Source organism: Chelonia mydas, chromosome 15 (assembly GCF_015237465.2).
Source record: "Chelonia mydas isolate rCheMyd1 chromosome 15, rCheMyd1.pri.v2, whole genome shotgun sequence".
In the NCBI taxonomy this organism is placed as follows: domain Eukaryota; kingdom Metazoa; phylum Chordata; order Testudines; family Cheloniidae; genus Chelonia; species Chelonia mydas.
In genome coordinates this window covers 5,048,680-5,070,324 of record NC_057856.1, presented here as the reverse complement: position 1 = coordinate 5,070,324, position 21,645 = coordinate 5,048,680, and the positions used below count along the sequence as shown (strand labels likewise).

Sequence of the window (21,645 nt, the reverse complement as noted above, 5' to 3'; positions counted from 1 at the left end):
AGCGGCCAGGACCCGCCTGCCTCCGATGTCAGGTCATGGGACTGAGCCGGGGGACGCGCTGGGAGGCGATCGCGGCTCCCAGCCCCGGCAGTCCGAGCCGGGCTTACAGCCCAAGTTCCCGGGGGGCTCGGGAGCAGGGGCCGGTGTGCTGAGGTGTTGGGGGCAGGCTGGCGCTAAGAAGGAGACCCTGTATTCCCCAAGGAGGGAGAAATTGGTGATGTGTGGGGGGCTCCCGGCTCTGCCCTCTCCCCCGGCACCTGGCTCAGCGCTTCTGTGCCATTGCGGAGTCCGAGCGCTGGTGTGAACAGCCTGGATCCAGAATCAACCGCTCCCCTCCCCCGCCGCTAGGTCAGAGACCAGAAGGTCATCGGGCTGGCTGGTGTGCCCAGCACCATCTGGGCTCTGCCTTCTGCGCTGCCTTCAGCGGGGGTTGCGGGGCTTCCCGCCCCGACCTGGGGCAGCAGGAGTGGGAAGGAGGCTGCTGGGGGAAGCAGCAGCCTTTGCCTCCCAAGGGGGTCCCGTCTCGCTGATAAAAGTGGGACATCTGCTCTGCGCGCTGACCGCGCCGAGGCGGATGGCAGGGGGGACGGGAAGCCAAGACATGGCTGGTAGGAAAACCGAGGAGCGAGCCCCCAAGACCCGCCAGTGCCGGCAGAGGGCTGCATGCTCAGCAGGGTCAGCAGTGCCCTCTCCCGAGCGCCGGGGCTGAGAGGGAGGCAGCAGGTTCTCTGATCGCCCCCACCAAACCTCGGCGCTTGGGCTAGGAACAAGAGCTCCAGAAAGGAGGGTTACATTGAAACACCAGGGGGAGGAAGGGCCCGGAGGGGGCAGCGGAGAAGCAGTGGGAGAGGGAGGGGAGGGGAGGGGAGGGAAGAGAAGGGTCAGTCACCAGCATCCCTGGCTCTGCCTACCGGGGAGGAGTGCGAATGGGAGGCGAGGAGTGGAACAAAGGGAAATCTCCAATGCAAGTTCTCCTGACTTGGCAAAGTTTGCGAATTCCCCCTTAAGGGGCTAGGGAGAGTGATAGGCCACTGAAAGCCAGATCAAAGAGACTGCGTGTGGCTGGGGCAGGGGGGCAGAAGGAAAGGAAGCGGTTCCCTGGCAGTGCTAGAGAACCTGCAGTGAATGTGCAGGGGTGGGAGAAAGCCAGAGATTATTGAGGGTTAGGGGGTGTGCCAGACAAATACATCATTAACTAATTGTTCCTTTGGCCCACTTTGTCTCATTTAAATGTCCATTAGTCAACAGCAGTAAACTAGATTAAGGGTAAAATGCCTGAGAACAAACCGTGGTGTATAGGTTAGGAATTGAATTGGTCCTACTGTGGGGAAGATCTCTGTGTGTAATAAGCATTCAGCGCTGCTGGCCTTTCAGAAAATCCCCATGAGCTGTTGCCACCCAAAGGAATAAAACCTCGTTCCACAAGGAATAGCTCTGTTTGGTTTGCTCAGACAGTCCCAGTGGTATTGTGGGCTACCTGGCACCTTGCGTGGCTGAACAGGGAGATGGCTGCCAGGAGCAGGCAGTGCCTGGGTAGTGGCTCATGCCACAAAGGGTAGTCAGCTTGTTCATCTCCAGTCACCTTGGGGTAAAACCTGAAAGACCTACACTTTGGAAAGCGTGCTCCCGTCCTGCAGGGTGCAGAGACGCCCACTGGCTCCGGGGCATTGCTGACAACCCACAGGTTGCAATTTTTTTTAAATCAAAAGACATCAACCCATGTTAGAAAGCAAGTATTGTTGAGGGTGCCAGTCAAAGGGATCTGTGTGACACAGCTCTCTCTAATAACCCCTCTGTGTGTGCAGTCTCCACTGTGCTGTGTTGCTTCCTCCTTTCTGGGAGCGACCCCAGCATCACCTAGCATTGTTTCTTGGAGGGCACGGTGTCTGGTTTATTTGCAATGCTCTTGTGAGAGATCCCAGCTCCAATCCAAACAGCAATCAGCTTCTTCGGAGAGTTTGAACGGCATCTAGTTTTGAAACAGCCACTGTGTTCCTGCTTGGGAGCAGGTTGCCATGGTGGCTTTTGCTGAGGACCCTTAGGGGGCATTGGTGTTTCAGAAGTCACCTATTCCATAATGTATTACAGTCTTGTGCACAAATGTCCTTAGATCTGAATGGGTGCCTGTATCCTGAGTACCCTGTGGATTTGGCTGTGCGCAGACTCCTGGCACTGATCCGGTGGTAACCTGTGGGTTTTCTGCCTGCCATTATATTGCAGGGAGCTGTCAGCGCACCGGGTGTGCTGTGCCCCAGTTACAGAGAGCACCACACAGAGGTGGGGGCAGCAGAAGAACCCGAGTAGAACGCTTTCTCTCTCGTGGCAGTAGGCAGGGTTGCACAGGGCATGCTCACTGCACTGTGGCCCCCCACGGGTGCCCAACAGTCATCAGCATCACGTGAAAAGCCAGGACATTCAATACAGGAAAGCTGCTACAGGACCTCTGTTCATACAGCATGGCAGGTGCACAGGGGCTTTTAAAGGAGAGCCCTGGCCTGCTCCCGTGGGGTGCTGAATACCCTCAGATGCTGGTCCTAAATGTGAGTGGGGAAGATGACTGTGAAATGCCATGTGTAGGACGTGCTCCCCAGGATCAGGCCCTGAGCGAGTGAACTGTGGGGCTCTGGCTGCCCCCACTGAGCCCAGACTGCCTTTCCCAGAGTTGACACCAGGGTTCCCAGGTACCTTCTAAGCTGGAAATACACTGCAGGGGCAGTTGGGTCAGTGAAGCTTTTCCTCTGCCGCCTTAGCTCACAGCAAGCCTTTGTTAACACCCCTTCCTTTTACAGCTCAGAGGGTCTGTCTGCCTATGAAATCCCCATTCACCTCCAGGATTCCTCAATGGGAAAACAGCTGTTTTAAAACCTTTATTCCCCCAAGAAACTAAGCCTGGAGAATACGTATTCATTGATGGAGGAGATGAGCAGCATTTTATTGCTCTGACCAGGAAGTAGCATTCGTCAGCTCTTTATTTGACCCTTTATTGCTTTCAGGACAGTTTTTGTTACATAATTTATCAGGGAGATGGCATTTCAAAAGCCCCCCTTTTGGAACCTGAATCCCTTGGGCCATACCGGGATGGGATACCTAGACGTACAGAAGTTGTGATCGTAGGGTTCTGTGAGCCCCAGTGCTTTGGTGCTTCTCTCTGCCACGCTGGATTGTATCAGCACAGATGGTGTTGTGCCCCCACTTGGTTTGGTGATGTTTTCTCACTCGGCGCGCTGGAAAAGGCTGTGCTAGAAAATGATTTAATTAGATCTGGTGAGACAAAGAGCCGCTGTGACCCTCGTGAGCTCTCTAGCTTGTGAGCAACGTGTTCCAGGGCTGCTTACCAATAAGATGCGACATGCCAGCCCCGTCTTCAAACTCTGCCACGTCCTCCGTTAATTACCTCCATGCCGCTCTCTGCTGCTCTGAGCTGGCATCAACTCGGAGCCTCACGGGAGCCTATGCAGGAGAAGATTGTAGGCCCAAGTGTGTGGGAGGCTGGGACGGAGGGACAGGGCAGCTTGCAATGGAATCGAGATCCCTTCCCCTTTTAGAACGTGACACGCGTCCTGCTCGGCAGGACCAGCCAGGATCTGCAGACAAGTTAGAGTGGAAACGGCTATCTGGCATTCATCCTTTGCATGTGTTCCTCCAGCTGAAATGAGGGCCAGGTTCCTGTGCACTCCTGGTGTAACTGCACTGACTTCATGGATTTACACCAGGGATGACTTTGGCTTCTAGGCAAAAACTGCCCCTCCAGTAGCATCTAGTTACTGTGAACCCCACAAAAGCCATAGGCTGGAGCTACTGGCAGTGAAGGGATGAATGGGAAGTTGGAGCTCTGGGGAGCAGGGCCCAAGGAACGCTCTGGTCGGGTGTGCATTCCTCGCCGTGTTGCTGCTGCTATTTGCTGTACTTGTGTATGTGGTGGCAGCACCCGGTGTGAGTGGCAAAGCGCAGGCAATCGCCCCTGTAAGCCGCCCCTGGCCGCATGTACCTGTGCTCCCGAGGGAGCCTGGGCACACTCCCGCCGCCTGCATCGGTGTGTGCTGCTTCCCGAAGAGCCACTTCTCGCTTGCAGAAAGTGCTGAGACGGAAGCACGGTGCTTGGAGCCTAGGTGAAGGTGTGGGCTGTTGCTGGCTGGACTGGAGGAGGCTTGGGAGGGTGGATGGAGCCAGCATCCCTAATGAAGAGACTAGAGCTCTGAGCCAGCATGAACACAATGTGCCTGGCTCCTGTTCCAGCTCCTCATTCTGCAGTACAGTGGCTTCTTTTCAAGAGGCTGTGAGTACAGCACAAGCACGCTATCCACACTACACAGCAGACCAAAGTGGGGGGGGGGGGGAAGGAGTCGGCTTAATTAGGTGTGTACTCGCTTCCCCCTGGATTTGAAATGCTTTCTGCTGCTGTTGCTTTCACTAAGACATATCTCTGAGAGCCAGGAGCCAAACTCCTCCTTTGCTGTTTCTAAAGGAGTTGATTTACCCAGGAGGCACACCCCGCAGCAGGAATAGCCTGTGCCTCTCAGAGACGGTGCTGTAAGAAGCTGTGCGACCGTACAGGGGCCTGTGAACGCTGGGAATTGCACGAAGGGCTTGAATGCACTTGAGATGCTGCAGCGGTGTTGGAGCATTTAGTGTAGACACAATCTCCACCGACAGGAGGGGTTCCCCGGTCTCCACCTCCCTGAGAGGCAGTAGCTATGTGGACAGAAGAATTCCCGTTCCATCTACCTAGCGCTGCCTGCACCAGGGGTTAGCTCGGGGGTGGATTTTTTTTCCATGTCTGCATGAAAGGCTTTGAGTGTGGGTGTTTGGAGCTGCATTCTGGGGCCGCCGCTGTCTGGTGGGGTTTGAGTGTATGGGGTTCTGGGGCTTCTCCAGGACAGACACCAGTGAGTGTGGGGCAAAGTGGCCTGCATTCTGCCCTCTGCAAATCCCAGCCTCCCCCCCTTCGATATTCACTGTTCCAGCTTTGGGAGGTACCAGCGGCCAAGGAGAGCCATGAAATGTTGGTCTGAAAAAATAAACAGTGTAAAGCAGGAAATGGCGAGTCTCAGAACATGTGTGTAAAAAAGTTGAGACTTAATACAGGCTCCCTCGCCCCCCAGCTATGTCAGCAGTTGGGTCTTCTTATGTTCGCCTGAGTCCCCTGCACAGATTGTATACCCTGAGCCCCTGGCTGACTGCTGCTCAATTCCAGTTTTGTGCTGGCCAGTGGAATGCCATAGATTTCAGTGCGTTTCCCCTGGCCTAAACCTGGAGTAGCAGTGGATGAATGGAATCCAGTGTGTACAACGGCCATGTTGTGTGTGCAGTCTGCTGTGATGATGGGCACTCTACGTCTACCTTAGCCAGACACAGTGTACGTGGGCATTCTGCACATGCTCAGACTGTTCATATCTGCTCCATTGTTAGAAGGGCACCAAGAGCTGGGCCTCCTACATCCGATTCTTAGCTTTGCCATTGACTCGTTGTGACTGTGTCCTTCACCCCACACTCCCATGCCTTAGTTTTTCCATCTTTAATTTGGGGATAATGGTGCTGACCTGTTTCCCCAAAGGCTCTCTGATGGGTTTGGAGGTCACAGGGCGAAGGGGGTGGAGATGACAAAGTAGCCTCTACTACTTATTCATATCTTAGTATTGGTTATTCCAAAGGAGAAGCAGGCGTGTCTGTGCCTGGGGGCGGGAGGGTCCCTTCTTTAGCAGTGACATTCTAGTCCCAGGGTTGGTGCTGTTTCAGCATCAGCTGTGTTCTGTTGCCTATGGTCTGTCCTTCTCAGAGCCCCAGGGCCTTACATTTCAACTCTTGGGCTAAGCAAAAGTGTCACCAACTCTTGTGGTATGGGATGGATTTCTTAAAGCCTGAGCTCCTGGAGTCAGGGGATTTAGGTGGAAATCTCAGCTTCCATTAGGAAAAAAAATCAGTTTCTAGCCCTTGTGTTTGCTGAGAAAAGTGGGAAACGTGAGCCGAGTGTGAGCTAGAGGCTCAAGAACCAGAAGACAAATAGGGTGCCCTCAGATTTGATTTTTAAGTCCGTCTCATGGTGTTTTGGGGGCCTGGGTTGTGATTTTTGACAGTGTGGGGTTGGCGAAGCAAAAACCAGTGCTGGCCTTGTGCCAGGGAAATTAAATGGGATTTGGGTGGGGTGGGTGCTGAGCCAAAGCCCACTGGAACCAAAGGGGGGGTCTCCATCAGTTTCAGCGAGCGCTGTCTCAGGCCCCAAGGAGGACCTGGAGGGTGGCTGATTGCGGGGGTCACAGTGGAGGTACCTGCATGGGCCTGCTATGGGCCCCACTGGCCCTTGGGAGTTATGGCCCTGTTCACTCCAGCGAGGCTCGGATGGGATCTGGGGCCGTGCCAGAGATGGGGGCAGCCGCTCAGCAGCCTCCCTGCTTGGGGTGTCACGGAGACTCTCCATCTCTTGTGGTCCTGCTGCGCATGAGGCACATTTGTTGCCAGGTAGGTCACTGCCCCAGCCAGCATGTTCCACCATTTCACTGTTAATTGAAGCAGAATTGCTTGGCAAACAGCCCAGAGTGGAAGAACCTGAGAAATGCCACAAACTTTGCTAATATTCCAACTGATCGGATACACTCACAAAACTCTGCTCCGTTTCTTTAATTCACATATTTCAGTGCAAGTTCACGACATTTCCTGGAATTTTCATCCCCCAGCTGCTCCTCCATCTAGTCCCCCCACCATCCCTCCTTCCCCGCCTGATGAAAGCTCAATAGTTTTTCCTTTCCTGAGACTAGCCTAGATGGATGTTTTAACTTCATTGCATCTTAACAATCACACTCCCTTTTACTCACATGCTGCTTCTCAAACTGGAAGCAAATGACTGTTTACACTTAATATTTAAACCTCATGTTTCCCTTGCTTCGCTGCATGGAAATTGCATTGAGAACACAGCAAGAATGTGGCCTTGAAGTAACTGATTATTATTATTATTGCTATTTATTACTTATATTGTGCCCTAGGTGTGTGTAGTGCTCTTACAGAAAGAAATCGGCCCTTTAAATTTGCACTTGAAAATCACTTTCCTGGCTCGTGGAATTGTCTCTTGTATTCTGCTCTGTGGGGGAAATTGGTTAGCTCCTTTTTTGGTAAGAACAAAGGTTTTTTTGAGAACCATCTGGCTGCTGATTTCTTCTCCTGTAGCTGTGCAGTTTGCTGGGAGTTCATTTGCGTCTTTAGCTACTAAAGAGAAAGTAAAAGTGACTGATTAGTCTGAGACTGGGAGCATTCACATCAAAGTGGCAGATTTTGTGAGCCCTGTTTGGGAAAGTGTTTAAAACTGGTGTATTTTCATTAGATTTTGAAGACTGGGTAGATTTGGGCTCTCAGCACTGCTGCACAGCCCTGGACTCCGCAGCCTGGGTGTTATTTTCGGAGTGAATTGTGTAGCTGTTCACGGTGGTGTGTGCTTACTTGATTATTTTAAATATTGATTTTAATTGTGTGTCTTTCTCAGGGCTGGGAGTAATGATGAGACCTGCATACAACGCACCCTGTGCATAATTAGCAATGTGTGTGTGGATCAGGTGTGAGCTCAGTCTGATTTCAATGTGGCGGGGGATCTCTGGAGACCCTAAATTCAGCTCCCCACCCTTCTGTGCATCTAGGGGCCACTGCCGGGCTGCGGAGCAGGGTGTGAATTCAGCAGTCCAGTTTACGTGCCTCCGCAGACAAAAGGCAGCACTGGAGACTGTAATAGGAAATATCGAGTTTAACGGTCTCTTTCTCTCTGCACATGTAAGTGATAGTCGAAAAGCTGCGGGGAACTTTATGCCTGGGATGTTTCCGTAGGCACCCACCAGCTGAGAGGTTGCCTAGGGGTCTAGGAAGTTATAGTTTGGCTGTGGAGCACAAGTTATGTCTCTCTGGAAGCGTCTCCTTCCCCATGCAAGCGCCGTTCAGTGACTAGTGTTTTCCATGCCAATACGCATGCTGTTAGCTTTGGCTTTACACTAGAGGGCTGTCTGTGCCTTTCCCTTCGGAGGGAACACGTTAGTCTGCGCACTCCGGATGGGTATGTCTGCAGTCTCCAAACAATTCAATAGCAGCCGTTTGGTCAGGTGGGAAATGCTCAGAAAGCTTTTATTTACCACTCGTGGAGTCTACTTGTGCTGCATACAAACAGCTCATCGCATTGGACGTGTTTGTATGAAACCCCGGGGAGACCTTCATTTCTGTCCATTGGATCCCATTCTCTCCTGACCCACTGAGAAGGGGCGGCTGCAGCCCACACCCCATTCAGAGGAGCCAGGGGGCCTCTGGGTCAGTTTGGCCTCCCTCTCTTTTGTTCCTGGAGCTTGGTGCCAATCCTGGGAACTGGGGAGCTGCAGGGCCCTCTTCTGAGCAGGGCTTCTGCTTGCCTGTCACTGGGCTGCATGTCCCTACCTGCTGTGGAGTGGGGATCGGAGCACCGGAAGGTGGAGGGGCCTGTGTTCTGCCAATTGGCAGAGCCCTGGGGCACCAAGCCATTGAGAGCAGGGCGAGACGGAAGCTGCGGGTAGTGGAGAGGAGAGGCTCCCTGCAGGGAGAACAGGCCTATCAAAAATCAGGGTGGGTGGTAGTGTCATGTGCAGACTTGGGCCCTTCGCAAGCACAGGGCCTTACTCCTGAGACTGTGGGCACTGGGGAGGAATGGCCCTTGCTGGGGATGGGGGTCTTTGTTTGAATAAGAGAATGATGGGGCCTCAGAGAAGATAACAAACCTGCTATTGCTGCTCGCTAAGGGAGTTCTCCTGTAGCTGGCAGGGCAGAGGCTGGTGGCTTTGGAGCAGAAGGACACATGCTAGAGTCCGTGCGTGATTTATACTCATCATGTCTCTTGTCTGTCACACACAGCCCTACTACATAGGGATTATTCCCAGAGACAGTCCCCAGCCCGCCCCCTCTACAGCTGGCACGTCAGCTCTGCCTGCCCAGCCCCAGGCTGGAATTCATTTGCAAAATGCATTTGACAAATCCCAAATCGTGACTGGCTCGTCTGCGGGGCATGTGTGCCCAGCAGCAAACCTGGCTGGGTATCGCTCTCTGAGTCCAGTCAGGGTGGTATCCTCTGCAGAGCATTGCACGGCACTAGATCCTCTATGCTCAGCGAGAAAGAAATGAGCATGTAGGACCTACACAAATAAGAAAGCGGCCTTTACCTGCACAGCCAGTACAAAGATGTGGCCACATCCCATGCAGCTGCATAGCGGCTTTCCTCACTACTGTGCTCTGCAGGGAGGGATGGGCAGGAAAATGGGCTTCGGTGGCTCCGGGGCCCCTCCCCGGGGATGCTGTGGGTCAGCACCATGTTGCCTCAAATGTGCTGCCGGCCCAAGGTGCCTCTGCCTGGGATGTCTGGGACTTTAATCATAGAATCTCAGGGCTGGAAGGGACCTCAGGAGGTCATCTAGTCCCACCCCTTGCTCAAAGCAAGACCAATCCCCAACTAAATCATCCCAGCCAGGGCTTTGTCAAGCCTGACCTTAAAAATATCTAAGGAAGGAGATATTCCAGTGTTTCACCACCCTCCTAGTGAAAAAGTTTTTCCTGATATCCAATACCTTGGACCACTGATACCTTGGACCACTGAAAATCCTGGCAAGCCATAAAAAAACCAAAGAATTTCTCCTAGACTCCAGACCAGGTTTAGAGTCTCTAGGCTGCAGAGGGCCACAAACCTGAATGAGGAGGGTAACGATCGAGGCAGAGGGCCTTCCGAAGTCCCAGAGGCGTTTCCTCAATCTATTAACTGATTAACTGTCACTGTCTGGGAGAGGGCAGGTTTCCTGCAGCCCCAGGCTTTGAGACGCCCAGGAAATGCGGAAGCATTATTGGAGGGCGCACCCTTCCCTCCAGCCAGGTGTGTAGCCCCGCAACACATGGCTCCAGCCGTTTCTGGCACACTTGGAAGTGCACCTGTCAGTTCCTTGTCAGAGCCTGATTTAGCGAGAGCGATAACGTCTCCCCCTCCCCCTCTCTCAATTTGCAGCGAACATCTCCTGATGGGAGGGAGGAATTAATAACAGTAATTGCAGCACCTCGCAGTGCGGCGCACTCATGCTAACCACACAAGCAATGATGGATTGTGGGAAACCGCTCACAGGAACTGCTCTGGCACAAGGAAGTTGATGCGGAGATGGCCTATTAGCGGCCCCTCTCCATCCATCACTGCGGGTGGGCGCTTCGGGGAACACGGCACCTCTTTCTGTGGGGAGTCTTGGAAAGCCGCTTCGGCTGGCGGGTGTCCCCGGTAGCCTGCCAGGGCAGGGGGCAGCAGAAAGGTGCGCAGGGCAAGGAAGGGGAGCTGAGTGGGACCTATCCATGCTGTGAACTACCAGGCCGGGTGTTCTGCAGGGGCTTGGCTGTCTCCCAGCAGTGACCGGCACTGCCCTCCCGCTTCCCAGGGTGGGCTCTGCCCAGGCACCGGGCTTCTGAGGATTTGCTTCCAAAGAGCCCTGGAGAGTGTGTGTGTGTGTGTGTGTGTGTGTGTGTGGGGAGGGGCGGTGTTAGGTTCCCCTTCCCGCCCGTAGGCCAGAGGGAAGCTGGAGCTCTTGAGGGGCATTTCTGGGACTTGGGGAGTGTGTGGCCCTGCTATAGTGTGGTGCTGCTCAGGCATTGCCTTGATCATTCAGCAACCTACCTGCAGGTGCCCAGGTGTCGCTCAGTTGCTGGGTCCTGGGTATTGACCTAGCTTCCTTCCCCATGCTCCGCCCAGCTCTGCGCCCCCTCCACCCCGCCCGCCAAGTGGTGGGAGCTGTGAATTGGAAGCTCTGTGGAGGATGCCATTTGCTGCAGGTTGATAATTTGTCACTCCCTGATTTCACATCTCGAACATGATCTACACTAAACCCTGTCACGACGGGTGATCTGGGAGCAGCCCGGTCTCGCCTCTGTACTGACTCCCTGTCCCTCTGCCTCCCCATCTCTGCTAGGCCCTTCACTCCCGTCTGGCCCTGGCAGCAAATCCAGTGGCACTGAGGCCAATTCTGGCATAGGGTGGTGTTGTACTTAAAGCCCCAGCTCCTGGAGTCCTGAGGTTCTGGGAAGATCTCCACTTGCATTTCAAAATGCAAAGTACATTTCTGCCCTCCCAGCTGTGGAGAAGAGCTGGAAAATGTGGCCCCTGAAGGCTCAAAACCCAGAACGCAAATAAACAATATTGTCTTCTCTGTGTAAAGGCGTTTTAAAAAAATCTCACACTCATGATTTTTGACGCATTGGGGTTGGTGCTGCTGCCATGTCCTTGACTGACTGAAACGCAAGGCCTGGAAATTAGGCAGAAATTATCTGAGCAGCGTCCCCAGCCCCACTTTGGTCCCCATCGTCCAGGGAGTGCTGGCCCTGACAGAGCTCCTGTCCTGAATGGAGTGGAGCCGCTCCCCAAAACCTGGCCGCATGGGCTCTGGGTGGGTCACAGCTGACTGCCTGTGTGTGGTGGGAACGTGGCCGTCTGGGCTCTGGTGTCCCTGCTGGAGGAGTGGGGTTGTCTCTGAATGCCGGCCTCTGCCTTTTGGATTGGACCCAGGGATCAGCATGGCCGGAGAGAGATATCTGCACCAGCTGCTGAATAAATGACGCCAATCCTGCCCCTTGGTAGCCACCCAGGAGCGACTGGCTTTGCATGGACAGGTTCTTCCAGGGTGAAATGCTTTTCTTTGGCTAGAATTTATTTTTGGCTTTCCCAGTGCTGGGCTAGTCTTACAGTTAATGCGGGGATTCTAGCCCGTCAGCTGGGAGCTCCTGCCATGCTGCTGGGAGATGGCCATCTCCCAGAGCATTTGCTAGGTCGTGGCCCACGGATTTATTTGCCATAATCGTCTGGGCGTGTGTAACCCATGTGTGCCTGGAGAGAGACAGTGCCCTGCTGGTAGAAAGAGATGTCTGTGTCTGCTTTGTGAGGGGGAGGAGGAGAGAGCTCTTTGCACCACATACACCACAAAGATGGGGAATTTGCTCTCTCTTTGGAGACGGATCCAGCCAGCTCTGCAGGAGAGCAGGCTCTGTAGCAATTCAGGAGCAAATGCTGGGATAAGGACCAGCTAGGTGTCGTGCTGTGTGCGCGAAGCTTGGCCCGGTGCTCATTGCATGAGTATGAGGCATGGAATGCAGCCAGAGTAGAGGCTCTCTCCTCTCCTAGGCTAATGCCATGTCCTTGGGAGGTGCCGTGTTTCCGATGTAAATGCCCTGGGATGGTGTCTGGGCAGCCCCCCCGCTGCATTCTCATTGCTTGCGCCACTGGGCATCTCTGTGGGGAGCGTTGTTGTTATTCTGATGAATTTGGATCTCAGGGCTGGTCATAGGTGCAGCCTTGAGGCCACAGATCCAGAAGTCTCTGGGAACATTCGGGATGGAGCTGTGCAAGTTTCCCCACAGTGCAGCCCCAGTGCGCCTCCCCCCTGAGCATGAGGGAGCACATACCCTGTGGCAAGCAGCCCCAAGGGTCGTGTGGCCATGCACTGGCCTCCACTCCATGCCTGTGGGTGAGAGATGGAGTTTTGAAGCACATGCTGCTGTTTCAACACTAGCAGGTGGCGTGGTCTAGTGGGTAGAGCATGGGGGCTGGATGGCTTGGGTTCCAGGCCCAGCTCTGTCACTGACTTGCTGTCAGGCAGGTCATTTCGAGTCTGACAGGCAGAGGTTCTGAGAGCCTGCAGCTACCACTGAGTGGTGAGCGCTGCGCGTCCCTGAAAAGGCAGGCCTGCAACCTCTGCTGTCAATGAGCTCATGTTACTCACCTGTCCATCTTCTGATTTAATGTGCATCAGGCCTCACCAGAGAGAGTGCTGGGGCTGCTTACCCTAAACCTGCTATCTCCAGGTAGTAAAGAGGAGACCTTACCAGGGACTGAGCATCGCAAAAACAGGAGCTGGAACAAATGGATTAATCAAAGACCCACAGGTCACCAGGCCCAGCTGGTCCAACTGAGCAGGCTGATGGGCCTTGAGAATGAGCAGCTAGAAAAAATATGCCATCTCTCCTTAAAATCAGCTGCTGTGCCAGAGGGCTGGAAGGCAGCGTGTGTTTGCCTGTCCTTTAAATGACAGGAACTGAGAGCAGCCCTGGGAATTAGGGCAGTGAGCTGGCCCTCTGCACTAGAGACACTGGGAAGCAATAATTAAAGACGGGTATAAAAACACTGGAATGATCCTGGTGTGATGGGAGTTAATGGTTTCTGTAAAGGAAAACCAGGCATCTCCAGTCTGCAGAATTCTTTGAGAATGTCATCAAAAGCAGGGCCAGAGGAGGAGCGGGTGATGTTTGGACTTTCTGAAGGCTTTTGCTAAGGTCCCCAACAAGGGGCTGTTAAGGTCATAGTTTCTGATCCATGACAGAATGTTACCTCTCACTCTATCTGAGAGACAGAAAGCAGAGTAGGAATACAGAATTGTATATTCAATATGGCAGAACGTTAACATCGGGAGGCCTCAAGGATCTGTCCTGGGATTGGGGTTGATAATGGATTGATCGCTGATCTAGAAAGGGGTGTGAACTCTGAGGTGGCAAAACCCTGGTACACAGAACTCTGAGGTGGCAAAAAGCCTTTAGATTAATCGAGAAGAGAGGAGGACTGTCACAGGGAACTAAGCAAGGTTGGTGAATGGGCAACATAATGGCAGAGGAATTTCAGAGCTGATCGATGCAAAGCAGTGCGCACTGGATGGATTATTTTCATCTCCTTGTTCATATTGCTGGGTTTTAGATGGACTATAACTCTGTGCCCTCCAAAGAAACCTCTGCTCATTATGCACCAGCAGGCAGCATGTTAGTGGATCCAGAAAAGAACCCTGAGAAACCAGAATGCCTTCTTGTTCATTAAATGGTACGCCATCCTTTGGGGGTATTTTGTGTACTTTTTGGTCACCTGATCTCAAAATAGACAAATCGCCCATCTTTGCTAAAATTATTCGAGTGAGGAAGAGAGTTCTCTGTGGAGAGACATCAGAAAACCTGGGACTGTTTGCTGCAGGAAGGCGATGAACAAGAGGGGACAGGAGGGCGGAGAATGCAATAATGAATGGCACAGAGAGGGTAGATCAGCCACTTCCCCCAGACAACACGGAGGCATTCAGTGAAATCAAAAGGCAACACATTTAAAGCTGATAAAAAGTGATTACTTTAGGCGACACACAGCTAGCTTATGGAACTCATTGCCACAAGGTATCGCTGAGGTCAAGAGCTCAGGGAGAATTGGAGGACTGAACACTTATATGACATGAGAACATCAACAGGTACCTTAGGTAGGAATAAAAATACCAAGGCTATAAACCCTATGGCTTCAGGCATAGACCAGTCTAAGGGCGAAGGGGTTAGGAGGGAATATCCTGCAAGGGCAGGTTGTTCCACAACGGGCCCCAGTGGCGTTTCTTGCCCCTTCCCCTGATGCATCCAGCCCTGGCCACTGTGGGAGATGGATACTGGACTAGAAGGTTCCCAGTCTGGTCTGGCCTGGCACAGCCTGTGTTGGTCTCTGGCAGGCAGGGATGCTGGGAGGATGAATGGTTAGTATTTGCCCTGTTGTGCTCAGTAACCTTCGCTACCTTGGGGACAATAGTTTATTCCCCTCCAAACTAGGGGCCACCATGGAGATTCTGACAGGTGCCACTGGACAGCGTGTGCTGCACGGGTGCTGCTCTCTCGAGCCATGGTGTAGCTTGTCAGGACGCTACATGGAAACGTGCATGTTTAGCGTTGGGATTCGTTAGCGGCTTTGTTTGTGAGAAATGGGACTCATCGTGGGTGGGCACTGGAGGCCGTTAGCCAGGGTGCACAGTGGCTTTGGAGGACGGGTCAGCCTAGCACACAGCTGAGTAGTGCCAGGTGGTGGTGTGAATCCATGGTGCCTCCATGCAGTGTGGGGCGGCATGGTCCCTGGCAAATGGGCGCTGCCCACCAGTCTGGGAGCCAAGTGCTGGCCCGGCCCCGTGCTGCCTAGGCTCGCTGGCAGCAGAGGCCAGCGACGGACGTGAGGTGACGTGTGGAGTATGTTTCTCCAACTGGGGTTGGCTCCGGAGTGATGCTGCCATTAGATAACCGGGGGGAGGGGAGCCATTGTCCGTAGTGGCACATTTCACAGCAGCGAGAGCTGCTCACAGTGCCTGGACTTGATGCAAGAAGCCTCTTTCTTTCCCTTTAAAACAGCACCCTTCTTACAGGGCTTGATCCACCATCAGCTGGAGTCAGCGGGAGCCTTTCCTCTGGCTTTAATGGGCTTCGGGCCTGGCCTTTGAAGAGTTAACAGCAATAGTAGATTCGTAGGTATTAAGGCAGAAGGGACCACCATGACCCTCTCGACTGATCCCCTTGCTAGCCCAGCCCAGAAAGTAGCATGGGGGATTGGGTTCCGCCAGCTGCTCTCGTGTGTGCCACTCAATGCTCAAGAGAGACCGTCCCATAACAAACCAGCATGTTAAGGACAGTGCTAATGACAGACCCTCCCATAACAAGCCAGAGTGCAGCTTGCCTTTACGAACATCCCTAAAAATAGCACACCTGGATGCCCATGTGATGCGCTTTAGTAGGAAAATAGATTCATTTCCCAGCTCCGTGGGGAGCGTTGTATACAGCAGAGAGTAAATAGTGTTTTTTTTTTTTTCAAGTGATAACTACTTTGGAGGTGCCCTTTCCAGCCATTTTCTTACACCCCCGTCTCCAGTGGGGCTGCAGAGGGCAGCACCCGGCCCTGATGATCTCTGGAGATGATCTCACCACATTGTATTTGCTTCGCTGCTAATTAAGAGACTGTTCAATCCCCGCTCTGTCCCCTGCAACTTCCTGTAAATGCAGATAAGAGCCATTACTAATCCATCACAAGGTGCATTAAAATCCCCTTAATTAATAAGTAGGAGACACTGAAATCTACAAGAGAGTGAGCAGCCGAGGGGAACGTGACATGGCTGGGCACTGAGATGCTCAAGCAACTGGCTGTGCTCCCTGCTGGGCCCAGGCACACCACAGGGGTGGCACCGCCGCGAAGGGAACGTCGGCTTGACTCTGCTTGGGGAAGCAGCTTGTCAAGGTTCCTTCCCCACTCTGAATTCTAGGGTACAGATGTGGGGACCTGCATGAAACCCCCTAAGCTTATTTTTACCAGCTTAGGTTAAAACTTCCCCAAGGTACAAACTATTTTACCTTTTGCCCTTGGACTTTATTGCTGCCACCACCAAGTGTCTAACAAATATATAACAGGGAAAGAGCCAGCTTGGAAACGTCTTTCCCCCCCAAAATCCTCCCCAAACCCTTCACCCCCTTTCCTGGGGAAGGCTTGATAAAAATCCTCACCAATTTGCATAGGTGAACACAGACCCAATCTCTTGGATCTTAAGAACAATGAAAAAGCAATCAGGTTCTTAGAAGAAGAATTTTAATTGAAGAAAAAGTAAAAGAATCACCTCTGTAAAATCAGGAAGGTAAATACCTTACAGGGTAATCCGATTCAAAACATAGAGAGTCCCTCCAAGCAGAATCTTAAGTTACAAAAAGACACAAAAACAGGAATATACATTCCATTCAGCACAGCTTATTTTATCAGCCATTTAAAGAAAACAGAATCTAACGCATATCTAGCTAGATTACTTACTAAGTTCTAAGACTCCATTCCTGTTCTGTTCCTGGCAAAAGCATCACACAGACAGAGAGAACCTTTGTTTCTCCCCTACTCCAGCTTTGAAAGTATCTTGTCTCCTCATTGGTCATTTTGGTCAGGTGCCAGCGAGGTTATCCTAGCTTCTTAACCCTTTACAGGTGAAAGGGTTTTTCCTCTGGCCAGGAGGGATTTTAAAGGTGTTTACCCTTCCCTTTATATTTATGACACAGCTGCTCACGCAGCATGATATAAATGGCGAGTGTCAACGCCAGAGCCCTCTGATGTGCCCAGGGACCCTCTCCCCCTGGCTACCAGTCTGAGCCTAGCTGAGATGGCTGGAAGGATATGGGGGTTTTGAGCAGCTGCAAACCTGGCTAATGCATGGGGGTGGGGGGGGAGAGGTGGGATCTTACAGGGAGGGGGCTTGGGGTATGCTCCTGGGGAAGGGAGTGGGAGGGGCTGCTGGGTTCCCGGGACAGGGTGTGAGAAGCACTTCCTTTTGATTCCTCAGCATTCACCCCAAATCTCCGGGAAATCACTGACCAAGGCTTGAGCTGCCTCTGGCTGCAAGGTCCCTGGAGTGCAGCAGGTGTGTCCCTTCCCTGCATGCTGTACTGGCGATTCCCTGCCATCTTGGTGCTTCCGCCAGTGTGGACCATTGTGACTGTGTCTAACCTGCACCCCCTGTGGAGGCAAACATTGCTTCCATGCCGCCGCCCCCCCGGTGCTCTCTGCAAGGCAGGCTGGGCTAGACGTGCCCATTTCCAAGGCACCCATGCAATAGCAGGCACTGGGGAGCTCTGCCAATGAAATAAAGTGACCCCATTTTACTGAGGCTGCCTCTCTTCATCTCTTGGTGACCTTGGGTCTCATGTCTCCTCAAGCCCCATCTCCCAGGCACCACAGGGAGCTGCAGGACTGGCCAGCATGTGCCTTTGTGATGCCTCGAAGTCCCCTGCCCTCGGGGGCGGGTCTGGAAGTGCCTGACATGGTTTATAATTCTGCTTTTCTTGCAATGTGACACTGTGGCCCATTGTAAAACATGTCTTGTCCAGGCTGCCTCTCCTTCCCCTGCTTCCCTCCCAAATTTATGTCAGCTAAAGGCCGAGAAGGGAATGTGCATGGCAAGCGGCCGAGTGCTCGACTCACAAATTGGCCCGGCTAAAGGAAAACTCCACACAAACAGGCAAAATCTGCATACTCCTCAGATGTCATCTTAAAGACCTGTCAGGCCCAGACAGATGGTTTCTATAATAGACTCCATTCTTCACCTGCCTAGTGGCAGAAATACTGATCTGCCTGACGTGGGCTGTGCCAGCCAACAGTGCACAGTTGTCTGTAATAAATCCAAGTCCCTTGGTGTCCTTATCTTGGCTGTCACATCCTCCTCCCCTTCCTCCACCTCCCAGGTGCTGATCCCATTCCAAATCCCATTGTCAAGCTGTCCTGCAGTGGCTCAAAAGCACGGGTACCAACCTCAGGACAGAGTGTTAGGAACCAGTGCGCAGAACCCACATTGGCTGTGAGTTCTGTACTTTGATTTCACCAACAAGTTATCAAGTGTGAACTCCGTGGGCCCCATAACAACCTAACCATGGAGTCACAGGCGGTCCTCCTTGGGCACTCCAGTCTCTTGTGCTACCTAGGGGAGCCTACCTTTGTGATTGCAGGTCCCTTCCACCAAGAATCACAACAATATTCAGGTTACTCCCAGTCCCAAAGACCAGTCACTTACCCAGGTCAATTGCACCTCAGCTCAACACCAAAGACAATGCTTGTAGCCAATCCTGTAATAAAGTAGCTAAAGCTTTATTAATAGGAAAAGGAAACAAGAGAGTTATTTACAAGGTTAAAGCAGATAAACCTACACACACACGAGTTAGAATCTTAAGTTTAAAAGCCTCTGTAATAAGTAAGCTCTATATGTCCTTTAGGGCTAACCCAGGCCAAGCAGTGGGGATCTTTTGCTTATGCTTAGCAATCCTTGCCCCTTAGAGTCCAAACAGCATAAAAGAGACAGTTCCTCCTTGATAGGGCTTTTTATTCCTTTCCCCCTTGTACTTGGAGTTGCAAATTCAACTGTTGGGTGGAATTCCATTGCATGTCTCCTTTTTGTCGGGGGGCGGGAAGCAATCAACAGTCTTTTGTCTATTGATGTTCCACAATGGTTTGTCTGGTGTTTGTGGGCCTTCTTTTGTTGGGCAGGAGATAACACCTCCTGCTGGAAACTAGTATTTCACCCTTGCTAATGCTTTTTCCCTGTCTGGTGATTTACAGTTAGAACAAACTTAAATATCACTGTATAACATGGGATACAGAGACTAATGCATGCAGCAATTTACAAGGCTTTCATAAAGTTTAAACATGAAACACATGTTTATAACTCGAACCCCTGTGTTAACAGCACTAACACCCAGGTAAGCCAGACTGGCTCCAGCTATGTATTTGTCCTTGTTCATTGGAGACCTAGGGGCCTTGGCATGAGCTGTCACCTGGTCCACCAGCATCACAGGCGCCACCCAGCCCCATCAGACAGAAGCCACGGGCTGAGTCCCGACAGCCTGGTGCTGTTACTCAGGACTCCATCTCTGTGGGAGTCAGTGGAGTTTTGCCTCAATCAGGACTTCACAGTTCGGCCTGATAATCTTTTGATCCTTCTCTCACACCTTCCCCCCGCAAGCCTGTGATTGAAAATCACGAATGAGCTGACAGCACCCGCCCCAGTACAGTAGATCCATCTGCAGACAGATGGTTGGGCAGTTTGCCGAAGGCCAACGTTTTCCAGTTGGGCCCCACTTTCAGGTGACTCCATTTCTGGATGCCTGAGGGGTCGCTAGCTGAGTCCCTAAAACTGGAGTCACCCAGATTTAGGATGGAATTGAAAATGTCAGCCTAAGCGACTTGCACAAGGTCCCAGAGAGAATCAGTGGCAGTGCTAGGAGATGAACCCAGGAGTCCTGGCCCTGGCTGTTTTGGGTGTGCTGCAGCCTGATTCTTTCTAAACTGAAACACAAGATGAAATGAATGGGACACTTTGGGAGGGGCTGGCTGGTTTCCACTTGTACCCTCCAGAAAGGAGACGAGAGACACCAGAGCAGTCTGTTTTGGGACCGGCATGGGCTGTTTTGCATCACAGCCATTGGCAGGGTCTGTATTGTTAAGCCTGTTTATTTAGATAGCTCTGCTGACCCTCACCCCCTGAACCCTTGCTAAGGTGACTGTGCCTTGTGCTAATTGTGAGCATCCCCGCCCTAGCAGGAGCCCTCTAACTTTGGGCCCATAGATTCAGAGGCCCCAGAAGGCTCTTAAGAAGGCCCCCAACCCCCTGCCATGCACGCCTCTTACCCGAGCAGGGAGGCAGTGCAATGTATCCTGAAGTTGAGATCTGGGACTGAGGCTCAGCCAAATCGCCCTGGTGCAGTCGTCTGTGATTTCCTCTTGTTTAGCTGATGACGGGACTTGTCTCACAGTTAGTTACCTCTCACTTGATTGCTGCCTTGCAGCATGTCTCCTGGGGCCATCGCTCCTTGTTATACACGCTGCGCCCCTTGCTGCGCACCTGGACATCTGCTCTGCACAGCCGAGGCTCAATTACACTTCGAATTCCCTATTTGGAAAAGGCTGTGAAGTTCTTCATTCGCACCTGGCAGGGCATGGTGGGGCAGACAGTGAGACGTGGAGTTGGCCTGTCATGGCCCCCTACTCAGAGGGCTAGAATGCACGGCATGTGTGTCTCCCTGGATCTGCAGAAAAAGACCTGGGGATGACAGTGGAGTAGAAGCTGGATATGAGTCAGCAGTGTGCCCTTGTTGCCAAGAAGGCTAATGGCATATTGAGCTGTATTAGTAGGAGCATTGCCAGAAGATCGAGGGAAGTGATTATTCCCCTCTATTCAGCACTGGTGAGGACACATCTGGAGTATTGCATCCAGTTTTGGTCCCCCCACTACAGAGAGGATGTGAACAAATTGGAGAGAGTCCAGCGGAGGGCAACAAAAATGATTAGGGGGCTGGGGCACATGACTTATGAGGAGAGGCTGAGGGAACTGGGGTTATTTAGTCTGCAGAAGAGACGAGTGAGGGGAGATTTGATAGCTGCTTTCAGCTACCTAAAGGGGGTTCCAAAGAGGATGGAGCTTGGCTGTTCTCAGTGGTGGCAGATGACAGAACAAGGAGCAATGGGGGACGTCTAGGTTGGATATGAGGAAACACTATTTCACTAGGAGGGTGGTGAAGCACTGGAATGGATCACCTAGGGAGGTGGTGGAATCTCCATCCTTAGAGGTTTTTAAGGCCCGGCTTGACAAAGCCTTGGCTGGGATGATTTACTTGGTGTCGGTCCTGCTTTGAGCAGGGGATTGGACTAGATGACCTCCTGAGGTCTCTTCTAACCCTGATCTATGATTCTATGATCTCATGTGACTCCTCTCCAGGTGCTCTGAGCACAGCAGCCCCTCCACCCCCCCACCCCAAGAGCATGCTGGCACTTCCGCAGGTCTTGATCTGTAACTGTGCACCCAAATCAGAGGGTGATTCCAGGGGCTGGGGCGATCTGCCTGCAAACCACAAGGGAAGGAAACCACAGTGATCAGCTTTCTCTGGCCCAGGAGTATGCACAGGGTGAAGAGGGCCGGGCTTCTCTCCACTCTCCCTGGGACTGCTCCCAGGGGGCTGGGATCCTGTGGATGGTGATAGTCAGCTGTGAAAACTTTCTCTCTGCTCCCCAAGCAATGGAACATCTCCCCAACAGGATGCCCTGCCATAGCTATGGGCATCCCCTGCGCATCGCATCCCTGCCCTTTGCAGACCCTGTGTTGGGAGTTCCTGCCAGGACTTGCTCCCGCGAGTTCTGGTCCAGCGCCGAAGTACTTGCTCTGACTTGGCTCAGCCCGGGCTCCCTCAGTGCCTTCGGTTTCCCCCATAGTGGGTGATTTGCTAAGCGCTGGCAGGGGATCCGTGCTGTGTGACGTGGGAGGGAGCACAGGGTTGCAGGCTCTGCTTGGAAGTACTGAGGCACCCTCCAGTCTTGGTGAGGTCTCAGGGAGTTGTCTCACTCCCCTGCTAAGT

General features: G+C 52.6%; 1 protein-coding gene across 1 annotated transcript in view; it reads left to right on the top strand.

Annotated features, from left to right (window-relative positions):
* Nucleotides 1-21,645, top strand: part of RTN4R (reticulon 4 receptor) — a 137,097-nt gene that overhangs the window by 481 nt on the left and 114,971 nt on the right. The gene's annotated exons all lie outside the window — the stretch shown is intronic.